This window comes from Arvicola amphibius, chromosome 2 (genome assembly GCF_903992535.2).
Source record: "Arvicola amphibius chromosome 2, mArvAmp1.2, whole genome shotgun sequence".
NCBI classification, from domain to species: Eukaryota; Metazoa; Chordata; class Mammalia; order Rodentia; family Cricetidae; genus Arvicola; species Arvicola amphibius.
In genome coordinates this window covers 107,326,890-107,348,711 of record NC_052048.2, presented here as the reverse complement: position 1 = coordinate 107,348,711, position 21,822 = coordinate 107,326,890, and the positions used below count along the sequence as shown (strand labels likewise).

Sequence of the window (21,822 nt, the reverse complement as noted above, 5' to 3'; positions counted from 1 at the left end):
ATGTATATGTATTTCTGATCTTGATTAAGCTATTGTGATTGTAGTTCATTTTAAAAACTGTAATGTATAATTAGAAAATATAGGTTGTTAATGGATAATCATTGATAATAGTTAAGCTTGTAGTCAAGTTATTAGATTTTCTAGATATGTAGAGATATATTTCAGTTAGATAGACATTCTTCATATCTTTCAAAGACTGCAGAATATGGCATTTAATGTTTTAATAACTTAGGGTTTTTCATGACAATGAGACACGTCTGCTCCTGGCAGCACCAATCTACTTCGAGAAAAAGATGGGCATCAAAGAGGCTACTTATGGAGTTTGTTAGCCATTTGGGCAATAAACTGCAACCGGCTAGCTTTCCTTAGTTATGATAAAAGATAAAATAGATTTAAATATTGTAACTGTAATACTTGCTTGATAACTGTTATATGTAATTTTGCTATGTTAAAGTTGAAGCCTTTCTTTTTTGTTTAAACAAAAAAAGGGGAAGTGATGGAGGAGTGTCTATGTGTTACTTTCATTATTAATAAAAAAAACTGCCTTGGCCCTTTAAGAACAAAAAATTAGGTAGGTGGAGTAGACAAAATAGAATTGTGGGAACAAGGAAGTAGAGTTGGGGAGACGCTTCAGGGATTCGCCATAGTGAGTCTCCATGCTGCTCCTCTCCGAGATGGACACAGGTTAAGATCTCTCCTGGTAAGGCACACCTCGTGGTGCTACCCAAATTACTAAATATGGGTTAAAAAAAGATGTAAAAATTAACCAATAAGAGGCTAAAACTATGGGCCAGGCAGTGTTTTAAAAAAATACAGTTTCCATGTAATTATTTCGGGTGTAAAGCTAGCCGGCGACTGGGCGGCGGGAACGCAGCCCGCCGCTTCTCACTACAATGAGTTCAAAGACAACCTGAAATACAGTCATGAATGAATGACATGCATGAACATATACACACACACCTTCCCTCTCCTTTTGATGCTGTGTATTGAACATGTGCCCGGTGAGCATGGGCAAGGAGGCCACAGAGCAGAGGGACAGGTTAACAGTCCAGGACTCTCATCCTCACCCTGTTAATAGTATTCCCGTGTACACCTGTGGGAAAATGAAATGTTCTAGGAATTTCAAGAATCCACCCCTATCGCAGTAAGCCCCACCCCTAAACATAAACAAAACAAAGTGAAGAGGTCAACCAGAATCTCTCATCTGTGTCTGGGGCAGAGCATATATAGCAGAGATGATCTATTTAGCCTCCCTTCAACATCATCCTCACTAGGCCTCAACCATCCATGCTCCACAGCATTGACTGTCACCATCCCTGTCACCCTCAGACCGTTTACTCTGCTAAAAGCACACAGAGACAGGTGCCAACCTCCTACCCAGCAACTGATGCTTCCTTGATCTTCCAGTGAGTACACTCACAAACTTGAGTCTTAAAGCCTGTCTTGAAGTCATTTTCATTCTATCACACAGAAGACTGTTACTGTGGAGTTTCTAGCTCAGTCTCATGGCTCTGGAAAAGTGGACAATGTAGTAACTATCAGGCAGAGTCATTTACTTAGCCAGTGTGTCTCACTGGAGCTCCATGGCAGCCTGGGGTATTTAGCAATTGACATGACATTCCCTTTGAGTTGAAAAGGTAACACCAGTAAGAATCACGGAAAAAATCTGGGCTGCTGCTCTGGCCATGGACTGGGAGAGAAGATAGCTGTTCTGAGGGCAAGACACACCATATGTGCCTCCCCTCCCCTCCTATGCTGAGGTAAGCCAAGACAGGTCTGGTTAGTACAGTGAAAAGAGAGACAGTAGCAACTATGAGGAGCAAACAGAAGGGTAGCTGAAGAACTGAGAGTTAAGGCAATGTTTCCAAGTCAACTTTTCCAGTGTGTGTGCGTGTGGGGGGGTGTCCAAAAAAGTTGCTTCCCTTTCTATTTTCATTCTGACCTGTGACCAGGGGTCAAAAGTCCCCATTCACTAAGATAAGAATAAGAAAAAGGCCAAGGGAACAGTGAGAGAATTCCACCTATTGTTTAACTCTAAATGCTTTATGACCTAAGTGGATATTCTGATTCTGAATCTGCTTCAGAAGAAAGCCTCTAATTTTTTGAGTTTACGAACAAAATGGGAAACATGAAGTAAGGGTGCAGAGTGTGGTGTTGATGCCAAGGTGCCCTGAGAGGGGCACTGCAAGCACTGTTAACACAAAGCAGTTGACCATGTTAGGCTCTAATGTGTTCCTTTTAAATAATCTCATGTAATTTCCAAAACTTAACAGCTTGGTATTACTGTAATAAAAAGGAAGAATCACAGAAAAAAATCCATATAAAAGGAGGAAGCAGGGAGTATCCATACTGGTTCTGGGAGGTTGTATTTACTGTATAATGCTTGAGAAAGACAGTCATTGGGAAGTAACTATACACACAATGTATTCTCCTTTCAAAATTTTGTAACAGCAACAGCTGTTGGGGCATTAGTAGTTTCAGTTGTTTGTATCTACCTAAAAAAATAAAACTACTGAATGTTTACTTTGGTACATACACGTAAAAAGGCAAAATTACCTTTACCTATTTTACACACACGGGTATGTTTGTGCTGGGTATATCCATGTGTTTCAATGTGTGTAGGCCCTTGGTTGACTTTGAGACACTTGCTCTTTCACCTTAATTGATTGAGACAAGATCTCTCAATCCAGCCGAGAGCTCACCGATAAGGCAAGCCTTACTAGCCAACTTGTCCCTATAGCCACTGTGTCCATCCGGCATTTATGTGAGTTTCTGAGTATCTGAACTCTGGTCCTCATGCTTGGAAAGCAAGTACTTAACCTCTGAGCCATCTCCACAGGCCCAACTTTTGAGATTTTTAAGGATGCTGTGAAAGTTTGTGAACCTCTAAATTTGTATTTATATCCATTAACATAAACTGTGTGTATGCATATATATAACTTCCAAAGTTCACCAACTTCTGATTATGTCTTCTTCTCAAGGACACTTTTTGTAAAAAAGAAAAGATTCATTCCTTCATTCATTTATTATGTATACAGTGTTCTTTCTGCCTGCATACCAGAAGAGGGTACCAGATCTCATTATAGATAGTTGTGAGCCACCATGTGGTTGCTGTGATTGAAGTCAGGGCTCTTCACCTCTCAGCCATCTCACCAGCCTTCTCAAAGACATTCTTTGATATCATCTCCCCTCTTAACATTGTGATAAGGTTATTTTAAGAACATTGATAGCTCAGCAGTGATGGTGAATGTCTTTAATCTCAGGCCTCAGCTGCTAGTACGGAATGTGTTGCCCATTGCTAATAAGTTTAGTAAACCGAGTGGATGTGACCAGTCCCATTTTGTTTCTCTGGTTCCAGTCTCCTAGTCCATTGATGCCCCAGTAACACCACCAGTTCTGTCTTGTCCTGTCAGACTCACCTTCTTCCTAAAGCTACAACACACAGACAGTAAAATGCCAGGGAGGTAACAGTTATGAGTGCTTATTAATTGAAAGCCATCACTGTATCATCTGCCCTAAAGTGTAGAAAATCTCTTTACTTATTGTGCTAATGATACTTTATGCTCTGTATTACAGACTTGAGCTATATTAGTTTCTCACAGAAACCTCACAAGCCATACAGTGGTATCATCACCTTCACCATGATACCCGTGACAACACATCAGTCAAATGGATGTCACATGGAGTAGTGAGCACTTAGTGTACTGATTCAGAGCAGCCTCAAAAGCATAAGAGCAATAACCATGAGCTTCCACCTTGGTTAATAACACTTCATCCCTCAGAAGGCCTACCCTCACTACAGAGCATCATGAGCTGGGGCTCAAGTCAGATTTCTAGTAGTGCCATCTCCAAACATTTTTCGGTCCCAACAAATCAATCAGAACTGAGACACCTTGTGGTAACTGGTCATCTGTTTGCAAGGAGAATTGCACATCATTATAGGCAAAATCAAAAGCACAATTCCCCACTTAAGCTTGGGTATAAGAAGAGGCCTGAAAGAATATAGTTTAAACTTGTTTCCTGCTGGCCAATGTGGCCAGTTCCAGGCACATAGGAAAAATACATTCAAATTCACATATATCCTTAAATCGTGGTGCTTTTCTATGAGTACAAGGTATTTGCATAAAGCATTTGAGGCAATGACAGAGTCTACCACAAACAAAAACAAAGAGGTAAGGGGCACTGACACTGGCAATAATAAAGAAAAATGAACAAGGACTTTGCAGATAAATGGATGGAATAACATAGAGTGAGGTAACCCAGATCCAGAAAGACAAAAGTTTCATCTTATTTCTCTTGAGTACATACCCTGGAATAGCTGTAGTAAAACTTAGGAAAGTAAGAAAGGGACCATTGCCAGTGTATGGGGCTGGGGGAACAATAGAGGTGAAGCAGGATATAAGTGATCTGATCTGGAAAGTGTGTGGGGAGTACTTAGGGAGGGAGAATGGAGAAAAAAAATGAAAGGAGGGTAAAATAACAGTAAGAATAAAAGTCATACTATTAACTTATTCACTAAAGAATAAACCAATATACACATTATGTTTATATATACATACACACACACACACACACACACACACATATATTTATGAATGATATTTTCTCATTTGGGCTCACAATGATCCCTCCTAGATCCAAAACCACCTAATAAGAAAAGCTCCTAACAGGAATGAGAAGCCCTCTTTAGAGTTGTTCATTAGGGCAGTTTAAGAGACTCCCAAACATGCATGCTATTGCTATGCCTCGGGTTACTCTGGAGAGGTGGAAGTAAAGTTCCTATTTCTGAAGACATCATGTACTTCAGACACAGGGCAGAGAGGTCCCTGAACTGGAACTGACCTGAACGCCTCTTCACTGAAAACTCGCTTTTCATGGTACTATGCAAGCTTCCAAAGGAGGGAAGCAACAAACAGACCAACCCAGGTATGCCTCCAATGAAACACAATGATGACCAGCAAGCACAGTACACATCCCTTCGTGGTAGCCAAGAGCTACCAAGATTGCACTCAAGACCTGTTCAACAGGAGGGAAAATTATACTTGGTACTAGAAACTTAGCCAACTACCAAGGGCTAGTGAAGTCATATATCTTGGAGGAGAACCTACAAGTACCACTTAACTAAATCAGTATAATCCCTAACTACCTTCTAAATATTTGTCCTTATGCCCACAGAGGAATACAGTTCTTACTTCTTGTGAAGGAAACTTCTCTTTACAACAGAGACCATTACAGAAAACCTCAACCAATCAAAATGCAGAGATTTATAGAGACCAGTCCAAATGAATACAACTAAAAACACTCCTGTACCTTAAAGCTCATGGAACATTGTGGAAGAGGTGGTCAAAAGGTTGTAAGAGCTAGAGAGGATCAGGAAGATTGCTGTGAGACTGTCTCCTAGTAATGCCAAGTTATACCCATGTCTCACCAACACAACAGCCTAAAGACAAGCTGAACAAGGACAAACAATAGACATGCTGAGAGCAGGCCACAAAGCTCTAATCCTACACAAAGAACATGGGCAACTAAGGAATGCTGACAGTGGGAGAAAGAGTCTTCCTCAGGGAAAAACACACCAATTGGTTATCTAATACCAAATGGTCAACCTTGAAAACATAAAAGTAACTTTACATATACTGAGCAGGTTTTATTTATACTTAAAATATATATATATGCATGGGGCTGGAGAGATGGCTCAGCGGTTAAGAGCATTGCCTGCTCTTCCAAAGGTCCTGAGTTCAATTCCCAGCAACCACATGGTTGCTCACAACCATCTGTAATGAGGTCTGGTGCCCTCTTCTGGCCTTCAGGCATACACAGACAGAATATTGTATACATAATTAAATAAATAAATATATTTAATATATATGCATACACATATGCACGTGAACAATGACCAATTTTAAAAGACCATGAATTTGAAAAAGGACAAGGAGGGACATATGGGGGGGGACTAGAGGAATGACATAATCTAATCATATTACAATCTCAAACAGAAATGAAAGAAATTAAACACACATTTCTCATTACTGTCAAGTTGCAGCATATTTTGCCCTGCCCTAGGAACATCTTTGCTGAAATACTGGTTATACAACATGAGTGTGAAAAGGCCCATTCCTCTCCTGGTCCTAGAGTAGCGGCTACTTCACAATTATGATGATAGCACCATTTAATTGTGCAATCTGTGTCAGTGGGGAAGTACAACCATGATTACTTTTCTGACTAGTTCTTGCAGCTGGTGAGAACAACACTTATATCACGAGCTAGACTGCACTGCCTGGAGCAGTGGCTGTGTGCCGAGGCAGCTCTTAGAAGCCTTAATCCTTTTTTGATCAGTTTGTATATACTGCCCCTCCTTTCTTGGTCCTGCCAAGTTAGACTCTACAGTACTGCAGACCCTGAATCTTCTCTTGAACCACATAAGTGAAGATGAAAATAAGCCAGCCTTTCTGCTAAGGGAATGTGATATACACTCAAGTTCTGCCTCCCCAACGGGGTGGGGGAAGGCATGGGGCAACAAAGACCTTACAGCCAGGAAGAGCAGAAGCTGGGCTGGCTACAACTACACTAACTAGAATTCTACTGCCTTGCCTTTATAAAAAAAGCAGTAGGCAGACACTGGGAATATGAGAGTTGAACTTTTTCCCTCTTCTCTATAAAGGTTGCCAGTGATCTTGATAGACAAACAGCTTGTGTATATAATTGGGGAAAAAAGCTGTACTGTTACACAGAGGTCACATCATGTCACTGACAGACAGCTAAATCTGGACAGAAAGATTCATGAATTTATCTGTGAGTTTGAAGCCAACCTGGTCTACAGGCTCCAAAGCTACAGATAAACCCTGTCTCAAACCTCCCCCCCCCCCAAATTCATGATTTTAAAATGTTTCTGTAAGAACATGCAGTGGAAATCAAAATAAACCAAACACTGATATGGACGTGATCAAGCTTGCTAAGCTAACTTTTCTTGTAAAGGAGCACAGAGTAAATACTGTCAGCTATGCATGATGAGCACAGGTCTCTTAATCTTTTCTTCTGTCACCACAATGTGAAAGCAACTACAGACAGGCAAAAAGGTAAGAATGAAACTCCAACTAGCCTGAGGGCTAGTTTGTAGGCACTGTTCCACAGAATTCCAGACTTTCTGAAGAGAAGGGGAAAGGAAAATGTTATAAAATAGTGGTGTTTTGTTTGTTTATTTTTCGAGACAGAGTTTCTCTGTAGCTTTGGAGTCTGTTCTGGACCTCACTCTGTAGACCAGGCTGGCCTTGAACTCAAAGATCTGCCCACGTCTGCCTCCTGAGTGCTGTGTGCCACCACGCCTGGCCTGACAAAACAGCTGTTTCCTTTTTTTTCTTTTTAAGAATAACAAGAACTTGCAGAGTCCTCAGCCAATGTTCCATTTTTTACTGAGAAGAAAATTAACCAAAGTCAGTTTGAAGGGGGTGCTTGCACTTAAACTGACACCTTCTTAGTAACTTCCAGTATGACTGGGGGCTGAATGGAAATAAACCCTACATCACTTTAAAATTAGAACAGTTAAAAGCAGCATCCCCACCAAAAAAAAAAAAAAAAAAAAAAAGGAAACAAAAGAAAAAGAAAAACCCTTGAATAAGAGCTATTACCTCGCAAGAAATAATGTTGCATTTGACATTAAATCCATCTTTTTTCCACAAAGTAACCCACAGAAATCAAGTACCTCCAACCAACACTAGCAAGAGGGAAGTGGTACAGGAAAAAAAAAAAAGCAGGTAACATAAGGTCTGTCTCATTTCCTCTTGGGGTTTTCCCAATCGCCCTTGTGTCTGTGAAAGGGCAATAATAATCAACCCCTCCCTGGTGTATCTAGGTATCCAGAGGAACCTCAGCAACATAGATTGGCATCTTAGACTCAGAACCTTACTCCCCTGCAGACTACTCACCTTGTGGGTCTAAATAAGAAAAGCTAGACTTGGAACATAGATCAGTATTGAGTCATATAATCTGGGCAGGGTAGCGTATGACTATACCTATACACACCTAGGACGGCGGTGGGTAGAGTCAAGAATAGGATCAGAAGTCCAAGGTTGTTCTTTGCTTCAGAAACAGTTTGAAGCCTACCTGGGATACATGAGCTCCTACTCCAAAACCCGAAATAAAAATAAATAAACTAAAAAATAAAAAAGAAGAAAGCTATTTATCAATAGGGAACTTTTAGCCCACAGCAAACCAAACTCCAGGCAGAAACTATCACACAGCAGATGAAAATGTAGTACTCCATGGAACTCCTTGTTGCTTCTGTGTAAGAACTAAAAAGATAAAATATTCACGTAATAAGTTTAAAGTACAGAACAACAGACTAAAACCAGAGGAGGAAAAAAATATAAAAATAATCTATCTTGTATTTTTTTTTCTCTTCCCCATCTCCCTGGCTGGTAAATATTTCCAGTCTAGGAGGAAAAATACATTAAAAATATCTTAAATACCCGGGTGTAAGTAGGGACACACTAGAAGTAACCTAATTTGTTAGACTTAACACTTGGTGGAGTGGGATGAGACTGGGCAGGCAATGGGGCACTCAAACAGCCTGAGATCTCAGTAGGAAAAATGAGATTATCAGCCAAGAATTCACCAAAGGACAAAAGACTTCTGCATCAATATAGAAAGGAAAGTTAAGAGGGTCTAGTGTAATGCCCCAGAAATGACACTCTATCCATGTGTATCCACAGAAATACGATAACGTTATTATATGGCACATTATGAGGTAAAGTCAACAGTTTGCTTGCTAAACCTCTCATGTCCAAAATATTTCAACATGTGATGTTTATAACATTATCACATTATTGGCTAGGCCTGGGGGCAAACTCCAAGTTTAGGCCAGCCTTGTCTTCTGAAACAAACAACAAAAAGAAGCAGGGTTGGAGGAAGGATGATAGCCCAAGTAAAAGGGCTTACCGTAAAAGTGTGACAACCTACTTTGATCCCCATAACCCACAGGAGAACCAACGCCCAAAAGTTACCCTCTGGCTTTCACATAATCACTTGTGTTCTTTCACAAACCCCCAAAATAATTTTTGAAAAAGTTTAATGTTCCATACCTAATCTTGGCACTCCACACTGTACAACTCATATTCTAAGAAAAATTTTCACTCAAAAATCTATTGGTCAGAAATGCACATGCAGATCAACTGGCAGTAGTTACTTAGATGCGTGCATGAAGCCTTCAGGTTCAAACCCCAGCACACAGCACATGCTGAACATTAGTAGTGCATGTCTGTTAATTCAGAATGCTTACTTAAAAGCAAACTATGTAGTAAGTGTAAATGGGAGAAGACATTTTTGGAAACAACACAGGAGGATTTCAATACAGGATAAAATCGTTGATTTTCCTGTTACAAAACTCCTTACTAGTCAGGTGGTGGTGGCCCACACCTTTAAACCCAGCACTTGGGAGGCAGTGGCAGCGAGGTTGGGGGGGTGTCTCTGAGTTTGAGGCCAGCCTGGTCTAAAGAGCTTAGGACAGCCAAGGCTACACAGAGAAAGACACCCTGTCTTAGAAAAACAAAAACAGCTGCTTACTGGGGGGGGGGGGGGGGGGGGGGGTTCAGGTGGCAGTAGTGCACACCTTTAAATCCTGCAATTGGAAGGCAGAAGCAGGTGATCTCTGAGTTTGAGTCCAGCCTGGTCTACAAAGCAAGTTCCAGAACAGTCAGGGCAACAGAGAAAGCTCATCTTGGAAAAACAAACAAAAAAATATTTAAGGCTGCTGTGGTGTTAAAAGGACAAGGCCCAAATCTCATGTCTGTTTTGTGTTTTTTGAGTCAGGGTCTCACTCTGTAGCCCTGGCTGGCCTGAAACTCAGAGATCAAAGGAGTTAGCCACCAAACCAGCTTCGTTACCTTTGGAGAGAGGTTATTGATAAGCAGTGCCCCAATCTGGCCTCTAAATCATGTGTCTCCTTCCTGCCCTAGCCTTCCCGATACACTGGAATGACAGGCACAGCCACTATGCTAACCCACCTCTCCTTTTTAAAGAAATACTAAAACCTTCAGGTACATTTATGTTACTATATAACCACCACCCACACATCTCTGTAACTTTTTCCATCCTGCATCCATTAAACACTAACTCCCTGTTTCGCTAATTTCAGTCCTGGCAACTAACTACCTAGAGGCCTCCTCACTTGAGTGCAACTTCATGGATTATTTCATTTAACAGGATCCACCTTACAGCATACGTCAGAGGACCCTTTCTGGTTTTAAAGTTGACTACACACATAAACCACACATGTACATGTTCAGTTTCTGGACACTTCCAATTTCTTTTTGTAATGTATGAGTGTTTTTGCTTACATGTATATATGTGCGCCACATGTATGCCAAATGCCAGAAGAGGTCACAGGAATCGGATTCCATGGAACTAGAGTCACAGATGGTTGTGAGCCATTGCAGGGGTGCTGGGAACCAAACCAGCTTCCTCTGTTAGAGCAGTCAGTGCTCTTAATCACTGGGCCATCTGCCCAGCACCCCCTCTTTATTTTTTTTTCAGTTTGTATGGTTATTATAAACCATGATGCTGTATGTAAATATCCATTTGCATCCATCCCTGATTACAAGAGAATGTCCTGTTTGTCTACTGAGACAAGGTTGCTTGGGCTGGCTTTGAATTCATGATCCTTTGGCTCTGTCTTCTAAGTACCTAGATTACAAGCATTCACCACCACATCCAACAAGAATGCCCTCATTATTTCATTTTAGCATGCATACAGGTATACATGTGTCTCTGTGTGTGATATGTGCCTATAGGCCTGAAATTGATACTGGGTATCTTCCTTGATTGAACTCATATTAAGACAGGATCTCTCTATGCACTCTAACTAGCCAGCTTATCCTGGCTTAGTGCTAGGATAACAATTGACAGCCACACACCTTCATTGCTTTTACAAAGGTTGTGGGACCTCAACTCATATTTTCACAGCAAGTGCTTTTATCCACTGAGCCATCTTCATAAAAAGATCTTTGTGAAATTACAGAGAAAGTAAAATATCACATCTGAAGCTTCAGGGGGGAGGTGAACTACTCTAGAGGCTGAGGAAAGAGCAAGATCTCTAAAGCATGAAATTAAAGGCCAACCTGGCAACATAGTAAGACCTCATAAGGAGAACAGAGAAGAAAAAAAGTAAATAAAGCACAATTTTAACTGATGAATCTTTCTTAAGGATTTGAAAGCTTCCAAAAAGCACTGTGGTGTGTGTACATGTACTCCTAGAACCATAGGGGCTGAATTTTGAAGTTCCTGGATTCGAAGCCAACCTTACCTACATGTGAGACCTTCTCAAAAACAAAACTTTTAATTAATAAAAGGACCTAAGTTAAAATCCAGCGCTAGATGCTAGAACAGAAAGCCAGTATAAAAATAACCACAATGAAAGCAGCCTTGGCTGCATTTGGTTTCTTACGTCTGATGAGATTTCTCTTCAAATGTGAGAGAAACTGGGAGAACTAAAAAGAGAAGACCATGCTCCCACAGGGATGGCAATCTGTCTACTAGCTAGTCATCTTACTAAGAAGTACACATCATACAAACCTTTTGAGATCTTTGTTGAGGGGAAGGGAACAGCAACAAATTTAGCAGAGAGGCTACTACAGGACCAGAAAAAAAAACACAAAGGGGAAGGGGGTGCTAAGGGCATAGATCAGTGCGAAGCACACGTTTATCATGTACAAAGCTCTTATTTCAATCCCCAGTGCACACATCCTCCAAGAGGGGAGGAAAACGACTGAGTAAGACTCAAAAATAATTTAAGAGTTTGGAACAAGCTGGGCGGTGGTGGCGCACATCTTTAATCCCATCACTCGAGAGGCAGAAACAGGTGGATTTCTTTGAGTTTGAGACCAGCCTGGTCTACAGAGTGCATTCCAGGACAGGCTCCAAAGCTACAGAGAAACCAACCCAGTTTCAAAAATCAAACTAAAAAGAAAAAAAGAGTTTAAGAGCTTGGAATGGATTTGATTTAAGCATCAAGTTTAAAAATAACATAGTACAGCAGGTTAGAGGTGGCAGGTAGGAATCATATGGTCTTAGGCTATTGTCAGCTTAAAGTAGGGGGAAAACAAGTTTGTTCTCCAAGAGTCAAATAAATAGTATATGCAAAGGAAGCAGCAGAAATCCACTCTAAAAAAATACTAACGTAGCCGGGCGGCGGTGGCGCACGCCTTTAATCCCAGCACTCGGGAGGCAGAGGCAGGCGGATCTCTGTGAGTTCGAGACCAGCCTGCTCTACAAGAGCTAGTTCCAGGACAGGCTCCAAAGCTACAGAGAAACCCTGTCTCGAAAAAAAAAAAAAAAAAAAAAAATACTAACGTGAGGTACTTTAATACTTCCACATACAGCAGAAACTAAAGGAAAATCCTAGAACAAGGAAAATACACTAAGGGATATGGCCAATTAACCTATAAAGAAGTTTCCAGAGTCTAACTCTTTACATCATTACATGGCTTCTCCAAAAGGGTACAAAAATCAATGAGCTTTATTTATAGCATTCTCTCTTCTTGTCTCAACAGCTGAGCAACTGGTATACACAAGTCAGTGTTCTGCCGTAAGTGAGGGAACATTTAGGACCCCTCAGGGATGGGAAGGCAGACCTCTGAAGATACCGCTCTGTGAATGCCGTGAACAAATGCTGGGAAACATGCCTACAGAATCATCTGCTTAGGGAACAGAAAGGTCACAGAAATAGATTGCTGGGCCTTTCACAGACAGGCAAAGGTTATTGGTGAGAGCATCCATCTTTGTTAAAGAAACTCCAATAGGCATGCACTCCTGGCTCCAATAAATTCCTCTGTCCATAACACTCTAAAGGAAAAGAACTCTGAAGTAACTGAATCAGAAATGTGTCCAGTGTTCTACCTCAGCTTGTCTTTGTTAGCTCTCCCTTATCCCATCATTCTCATGCCTCTGTTATTTACATTCTAGGTTCAATTCAACTGATGCCTAAGTCAGAAACCTACCAGGCAGTGTTATCTTCAAATGATTCTAGTAGAAGAGTAGGTTTTCTAGCTGCTGGTGCACACCTGTTGAGGCAGGAAGATAGGTATTCAAGAGCAGCCTCAGCTACATGAAACCCTGTCTCAAAAGAATGAACTTTAAGATTAGGTGCATTTGTTTTCATGCCCCAGATTTGAAGAAGCATTTTTCCTGACTCTAAACTGTACCATGAAGCTAAATCTAAGCTACAAAAACAAAAGCTAAGACAGATGTGGCTTATGGGGACAATGACTTGTACGCCCATGGCACACCACCTATAACCAGGTCCAGACAGAGATACCTCACAGAGTGTCACAGGTGCCTACCTTAGTAGTAAGGGGTCAAGGCAAATTTCCTGAGGCAGTGGGTGAAAGGAAAGAAGCAATCACAATTTTTACTTTTTGAAGAAATCTGGTTTTTGAAACATAGTAAACAAGTTAAAAACAGATGCCTTTTTGAGCTGGCAATAATGGCACAATTCTGTAACCCCAGCTTTTGGAAAGCTAAGTATGTTTTCTCCTACTTCCATCCCCTGCTATATTACAGATGGGACTCTGTAGACAAGTGCTTTATTGCTGAGCTATACTCCCAAACCTCAGAATTTTGTTTTTTTCCCTAAAGATTTATTTAGTTAGTTATGTATACAACATTCTGCCTGCATATATGCTTGTGCGCCAGATCTCATTACAGATAGTTGTGAGCCACCATGTGGTTGCTGGGAATTGAACTCAGGACCTCTGAAAGAGCAGCCAATGCTCTTAACCACTGAGCCATCTCTCCAGCCCAACCCTCGGTTTTTTGAGAGAGGAGTGGACTACCACACCGAATACACCAAGATATATATATTCTATATACAAATTTGTATACCCAGAGAATAAAGTCATTAATTATTTTACTGAGGATCTATTTGGGACTTAAAAAAGAAAGAAAGAAAAATACACAACACAACACAACAAAAGGAGCATTGACTGCTTTCCCAGAGTGTCCAGGTTCAGTTCTCAGCACCCACATCAGGTAGTCACAACTGTCAACTCCAGTTCTTGGGAGATCTTATGCCCTCCCCTTCTGTGGCGCAGACATACATGTAAAAGAAACATATCCTATCAAGGCCTGCGGCCCCAAACTCTAATAGCAAACTATGTAGAGGGACATGTAGATTATTAAAAGGACAGACAGTGGGAAGAGGTGGTGTACACCTTTAATTCCAGCACTTAGGAAACAGGGGCAGGGAAATCTCTGTGAGTTCAAGGAGAGCCTGCTCTACTTGGCGAGTCCCAGAGCCAGTCAGGCTAAGCAGTAATAAAATTAATTTTTAAAAATTTGTAGTGGGGGAGGGGGGACTGGAGAGATGGATCAGTGGTTAAGAGCATTGCCTGCTCTTCCAGAGGTCCTGAGTTCAATTCCCAGCAACCACATGGTGGCTCACAACCATCTGTAATGAGATCTGGTACCCTCTTCTGGCCTACACACAGACAGAAAATTGTGTTCATAATAAATAAATAAATATTAAACAATTGTAGCGGGTAAGCTCAATTCTCTTCATAACTCAGCACTGGCTAATCCTGTTATCATTCTAGACACAAAAATAGAACCTGCTTCCCTTGGGAGTTCACTAGTTGCCATAGAAATGGCATCAAAATGTATGAGACTTTCAGGTGAAGAAACGTACTATGGGTGCTAAAGAAAAATCTTACTAAATCCAGTACAAGCGTCCACCCTTTTAATAATAAATGGATGCAGTGCACCCCAGAACACCCCCCAAATGAATGCTCTAAGCCTGAGAGAAAAGACTTTTTCACTCATTTTAACACAAAATACCAACCCATTAAAGAATCCAGGCAAATCTGACTGAAGTGAGTTGCCTTCCCCTCCAGGGCCACCATATTCTATACCACCAGACTTTAGTTATATCCTAGAGAGCCCTAATTCACAGAACCCATTTATCTCCTTCCTTCTCCAATACAATACTTATCACGTTTTTATTGTTTCTTTTTCCAAGACATATTCATAAAATATACCCCCCAACATACACACACACAACCTACAGTTGGCTCACTGTCTTTTACTGTTAGATATATCTACTAAAGACTTGATTTCAAACCAACGATCAATCTGAGGCTTTAAAAGTATTCTTGAGCCAGGTGGTAGTGATCCACACCCTTTAATTCCAGCACTTAGGAAGCAGAGGCAAGCAGAACTGAGTTCAAGGTCAGCATGCTCTTTAGAGCCAGTTCCAGGATAACAGGGCTATAAAGAGAAACCCTTTCTTGGGGGAGGCGGTGTCCTTAGCATAGGGATATAAACAGATGGCAGAGTACTTATACCTCACAAAGCACCAGATTTCATTCCCAGTACCACCAAAGAGGGAAAGAAATCTTCAGTTACAGAGGTCGAAGATATATATCTGACTACTCCAGCAGGACCCAGATGGAAAATAAGCTCCATGGCACAATAGCCCAATCAATAAGTTGCAGTAAGGGTACAAACTGTTCCTGAGATCTGTCCACTATTTATCTTTACCTAATTACTAACAAGCCTTTATAAGAATTCCTTCTGACTTTGATTGTCTCCTCCCTACAAGAAAGTCGTGTGAAGGTAAAGAATGGGCTGCGAATTAACTTGGTTAAGGCTGGTCAAGGAACAACAGTAGGCTTGGAGAGCACGTCCATCACCTCAACTCTGTCGTCTGAACTGTTTATTAGGTTGAAAACTGGACTTCTCACTCAGCCACTCAATAAATGACTTACTACATACTTTGTTGCACAACAAAACCTTTAAGATATGATATAAAAACATTTGTTGTCATGGCCTCACAAAGACAGGCCATTAGAAATAAAATAGAAAAGAGAAAGTGGAGGGAGCAAAGGAATGAGAGAACCTGGTCAGGTAAAATGCGGTATTCCTTATTGGTTCCACTAGTGAGGTTCTGTGGTTCTTAATCTTTTCTCATTTCCTCCATATAATATAATAAGTGGAATGACACAATCCACCCAACTTTCTCCACTGGAATATCCCATTTATGAACAAATTTGTATGAAGTTGGCTTCCCAGATTAACTACCTCTTTTGATTCTGAAGTTTTAGTCTCAGCTTCCAGTCTTCAACAGCAACACCAGAAAAGCTCAGGAAAAAGTAGTATATCTATTACTTTGCATAAGACAGTTCATGAAACCAAACCTACATTACAACTTTGTGACTGTACATGCTGTTCTTGCTATTTTACCTGCTGATTCCTCTTTGATGAATTAAGTATGATTTGATCTACCTCACCCTCTCAAGCAGGCTATAATGACAGAACCCAGAGGTTTATACTGTTACATTTTCAGATATATGCAATTCATTTTGGGAATTCTGAATTCTTTTTTCACTTTGAAAATTATGGACCCAACAGCGTAACTTTTACTTCAGTAAACAACAAAAGGAAAAAATTAACCTCCAAATCATCCTCAACCTCAAGGGATTGGAAAATTACAGGTACAGAGTAAAAAAAAAAAAATGAGGAGGGGTAGGCTAATAAAGAAAAGAATCTTCGGAAATTTTCTAGGAATTCAGTTGCTATCAGTATCAACAGAGGCCAGAGTATTCATCAACTATCATGACACATAGGGTACGTCTATCAGTTAACAGCAGATGTAATTATAAAAAAGTTAAATTGTCTGGCAGTCATTCTGACAGCCATTTTAAAACCAACCAGTTTCAACTACAGCATACTGAAAGAGGAATTTCCGAATTATAAGCAACCTGTACCACAAAGGTCTAGGACAGTTTAGGTCAATGGTTCTCAACCTTTCTAATGCTGGAACCCTTTAATACAGCTTCTCTTCATATTGGTGACTTTCCAACCATAAAATTTTGTTGCTACTTCATAACTGTAATTTTGCTGTTATGAATCATGATGTAAATATCTGATATGAAGGCATGAGCCGCCGCCACCTGGCTCAGAACACCAATTTTTACATGTATGGTTTGTGGTAGAGTGCCAGGCGAGGCTAGAAAGTGAGAGACTCAGTAGTGCTAAGGACATTTACAATCCTCATTGTACAATCATCATTCCTATCCTTCCTCAAAACCTGTCCATCATCCAACATAAAAGTATGCCCACTAAACAGTCACTCCTCACTTCTGTCCTGGAACCACTATTCTATTTTTGTCTATATGATTGTACAAATATCTTCTGAGTAGAAAACCATCATTATTTGCGGGGACAGTGCTCCCAGCACTCAGGAGGCGGAGGCAGAGACAGGCGGATCTCCGTGAGTTCGAGATCAACCTGGTCTACAAAGTGAGTTCCAAGACAGGCCCCAAACCTACAGAAAAACCCTTCCTCAGAGAAAAACCAAAGAAGAGAAAAAGAGGAGAGGAAAGAAAAAATGAAAAGAAAAGAAAACCATTATTTGTCTACTTGCATTTGGCTGTTTTCACCTGGTATACTGTGTTCAGGATCCACCAGAATCATGTCAGTCTCCTTTAAGTCTGAAGGATACTACACTGTATGGGTATAACTACATTTTGCGTATTTCCTAAGTTAAGGTTGTTTCTACTGTTTAATTCTGTTAATAGGTCCCCGCTATGAAGCCCAAGCTAGTTTAAACCTTTTGAACGTCCATGACTATTGCGAATAGTACTATCATGGTGGTAATGATACAAGAGGCAAAAATTTTTTTTAAAAAAAGTGGCCATTCATGGGGGCTGAAGAGATGGCTCAGAGGTTAAGAGCACTGGCTGCTCTTCCAGAGGTCCGGAGTTTAATTCCCAGCAACCACATGGTGGCTCACACAACCATCTGTACTGAGATTGGGCGCCCTCCTCTGGCGTGCGGGCATACATCAAGGCAGAATGTTGTATACATAATAAATAAATCTTAAAAAAAAAGTGGCCATTCATGACCAATAGAAATAGCCTCAACACTGAAGGTGGTAACGATTAATTTATCAGATTTTATCAGTTTAAGTACAGCTGAAACAGTCAACTGGGCCATAACAAACCAAACTACCATTCATTAACTTAACAGTCATGCTCAACAAGAGAAATCTAATATCTAGTATTTTTAAATAGCCAAGCATTGACACAGGGTAAGACTAAAAGCAATGGAGTGCAACACAGCTGGTAGCATCTAGGACACTTTTACATTTTTTTGATGCTTACTTAGGCTCCTCCAGGTATTTCAATAGAGGGGTCCCTATTAAGTGTTGTATCCCCCACTCTCCCGCGCCTGCCTTTCTTTCCCTTTTTTTGGCGGGGGTGGAGGGGGTTTGACACAGGGTTTCTCTATGTAACAGTCCTGTCTGTCCTGGAACTTGCTTTATAGACCAGGCTGGTCTCAAAATCAGAGGTGTACCTGCTCTGTCTCCCAAGTCTTGGGATTAAAGGTGTGAGTCACCACTGCCTGGCTCAAGTGTTGCATTTTAAAAAGCCTTCCCTGTTGATTCTAACCTTCAAGACATGATTCTGACCCAAAGCACAATTGAGAACAATGAAGAAATAAAAGAGCCATGTTAGAGGCACCAGAAATCTCTGAGTTTTCACAACTTGGCAACAATTTCCTCATAATCCAAAGCTAAACATTTCTGTACTCAACAAAACATTAAATGGATATGAGTAAGTGTAACATTCTCTTTCCACACATTACTGCAGCTGTAACTGACAAAGGCCTGAATATACAGTTCAGTGGAGGAAGAATCAAATCAAATTGGAAAACCCCAATGCAATGCAGTAAATATACCCTGGCATGCAGATTTTCTTAGAGCCATTGTTTTGTCCAGTCCAAACACAAACAAGTGAATGAGAAGAGGAGGACTTTTTCACTACCGATTCTGAGCAAAACTGGAACACAGCTATCTTGATGGCTAGAAGACGAGAATGGAAAGGGGACAGAATGATATAAAGCACTGACCTGAAAACCTAGTGATAATCACCCCCACCCTTTTTTCAACTGTTTTTGTTGGAAGTCTCAATATATCAGAAAAAACTAACAACCTAGAGCAGGCTTGTGTTTCCACGGGCAGATTGAGCCAATTTTTGAGACTCCTCTGCCAGGTTCCCAGGGAAGAACGCAAATGACGGCTAGATGCCAGGAATAATCCAAAATGAACAAAATCACCAATTCCCTCAGAGCCCAGGGCTCCAGGGCCTGGCTGACATCCAAGCTCCTTGGTAGGCTTAGCCACTGGCGGACTGTGGGACCCTGGTCCCTGAGTGGTGAAGTGGTGTGGCAGTCAAGGACAGAGAGTGGCAGGCAAGGAGGCTCCATGCCAGAAAGGCTGTTCAGTAAACAAACTAGCATGTCCAAAAACACTCAACATCATACTTTTGCCTCTGTTGTTTATTATTTTCCTACTCTGCTACCAATTAGAGGTTCCAAGCAAGGGGGTAACAGTCCAAGGAACAAATTCTACAGTTAAAGATGAATGTTGGTAGAATCTGTCAACTTCAGAGAACCAACTTGCTAAAAAAGCTGTACAACATTCCACTGCAGTCCAGGGATGCCACCCTAAGTCTAGGGTCAGTGGTCCACATGCCTAACACCTCCTCGGTTATGCATCCAGTATGTGGTAGGATCAGGGAAACTACTAAGTTTCCCTATTTCTCTTGCTGAGGTAGTTCACCTAAGATTTCTTTAAATACACTAGCTTACCCTGTCTTCCACAACCCTGTATCTGCCCTCATGATCTTCCCAAATGTTCTGAAAGTGGACAGATTGTTGTATCACATTCACAAGACCTTAATACTGAAGAATTAGAGGCTTTGCCCTTTATGATCTGGACAAGCAAGGGTGTCCTCTAAATTGTGCTGAAGTCCTAACTAATCTAATAACAAAAGGAAACAAAAGAAAGGTATGACTGGGAGGAAGTAACTAAAACTTTCTTTGAAGATGCCATGATTACCTCCCTAGAGGATACCAAAGAATCAACAAAAAATGTTCTAGAACTAAAAGCAAAGTTGCAGATGCAAGATGTTTACAGATAACGTGACACAGGTAACAGGTGAAAATAGCTGTTTTCTTATATATCACCAACTAACTGAGATTTGAAATTACAAGCACCCAACTTTATCTTCCATATTGTGCTACTGTGATTGTGTCTGTAACCCCTTCTTTCCAAGCTGATATGAAGTGACAATATCAAGTGAGGAACCTAGCAGGTTGGAAGGTCCCAAAGCATTTGAAGCTTAAAATAATCACGAAAGGCTGAGCCTTACACATGCACATGTAGGGAAAAAAAGGTCTAGATAGACAAGCCAAGTGTTCTTTTGTTTTGTTTTTTAAGATTTATTTATTATGTATACATGCGCCAGAAGAGGGCACCAGATCTCATTATAGATGGTTGTGAGCCACCAAGTGATTGCTGGGAATTGAGTGCTCTTAACTTTTGAGCCATCTCTCCAGTACCCCCAGTTCTTTTCTTTCTATTTTAGGTGTATGAGTGTTTGACTTGCTGTGTCTGTGCATCACTTTACTGCCAGGTAAGTGCCTGTGGAAGCCAGAAGAGAGCACTGGGCTCCTGAAACTAGGGTTATAGGCAGTTTTAAGCTGTCATGTGCATTCAAGGAATTGAACATGGGCTCAACTATATCTCTAGCCCCATCTACAAGTCATCCAATCCTTTTATCATATATGAGAGAGAGAGAGAGAGAGAGAGAGAGAGAGAGAGAGAGAGAGAGAGAGAGAGAAAACGAGCATGAGCTGGATGAAAGGGCATGTAGGCAGAACGTTGGGTTTCCAAGCTCAGCTACTACTACCACCTCCTCCTAGAGTTCATTCACACAACTGCAATTTATTTTGTAATGTTTTAGCCTCAGGCAGAACTCTCAAATAAGAACCCATGTTTAAAGACACACGGAAAAATAATATAGTTCCACAGTTCTTTTGGTGATACAGCATGAGGGGATTCTGGGGTATATAATGTTCATGCTCCTTCCTTCCTGGGCAAAACCTGAGTAGTCACTCAGTACCCATCACTCAGGGGAGCATAAAATGATATTCTAGCGCTATCTTACAGTAAGTGGTCATCTACTTTGCATCTTACTCACCTAAGTAAGCCCTTTCAAGGTTTATAGTAAAAAGAATGAGATACTAGAGAGATGACTCAGCATTTAAGAGTGTGTGTTATTCTTTCAGAGGACCAACCAGCACGAACATCAAATAGCTTACAACTACCATGGCCAACTGCAAAGCCAGGAAATCTGACACCTTCTGCCCTTGAGGACATTGCATTCATGTGCACATACTCATATCCACAGATACATAATTAAAAAAAAAATCTTTTTAAAAAACTAAATGTTACTAAAAACCCTTGCAAAATGGAGCCTCTGATTAATGACTTGGGAGATTATTTTTAAAACCCATGTGTTGGACAGTGGCTAGGAGAATTGGCTGCTCTTCCAGAAAACCTATACTTGATTCCTATCCCATACCAGGTGCTTCACAACTGTCTGTAACTATAGTCCCAGGGGATCTGAACCCTCTTATGATCTAAGGTATTGCACGCTCATGGTGCAGACATACGAGCAAGCAAAACACCCATATACATAAACAATTGGGGGGGGGGGGTTAGAGAGGGTTTCTCTGTGTAACAACTCTGGCTGTCCTGGAACTCCCTCTGTAGACCAGGCTAGCCTCGAACTCAGAGATCTGCCTGCCTCTGCCTCCTAAATGCTGGAATTAAAGGCATGTACCACCACTGCTAGGCTATTAAAAATATTTTTTTTTAAAGAATGTGGAAATTCTGGGAGAGGCAGAATCAGACAAAGGGTTCATTCAAGGCCAGTACGGTCTATATAGTAAGTCCTAGAATAGCCAACATAACAGAAACCCTGTCTC

At 41.0% G+C, this 21,822-nt stretch overlaps 1 protein-coding gene across 8 annotated transcripts in view; it reads right to left on the bottom strand.

Annotated features, from left to right (window-relative positions):
• The window catches only part of Brd4 (bromodomain containing 4), a 76,342-nt gene that overhangs the window by 36,822 nt on the left and 17,698 nt on the right, over nucleotides 1-21,822 (bottom strand). Inside the window, exon 1 of one of the 8 annotated variants that reach the window (XM_038318025.1) lies at nucleotides 961-980. The exons of the other annotated variants lie outside the window; for them this stretch is intronic. The gene's annotated coding sequence lies outside the window, so the exon portion shown is untranslated. Of the gene's footprint in view, nucleotides 1-960; nucleotides 981-21,822 lie in introns of those variants that run through there. 8 annotated transcript variants of the gene reach the window in all.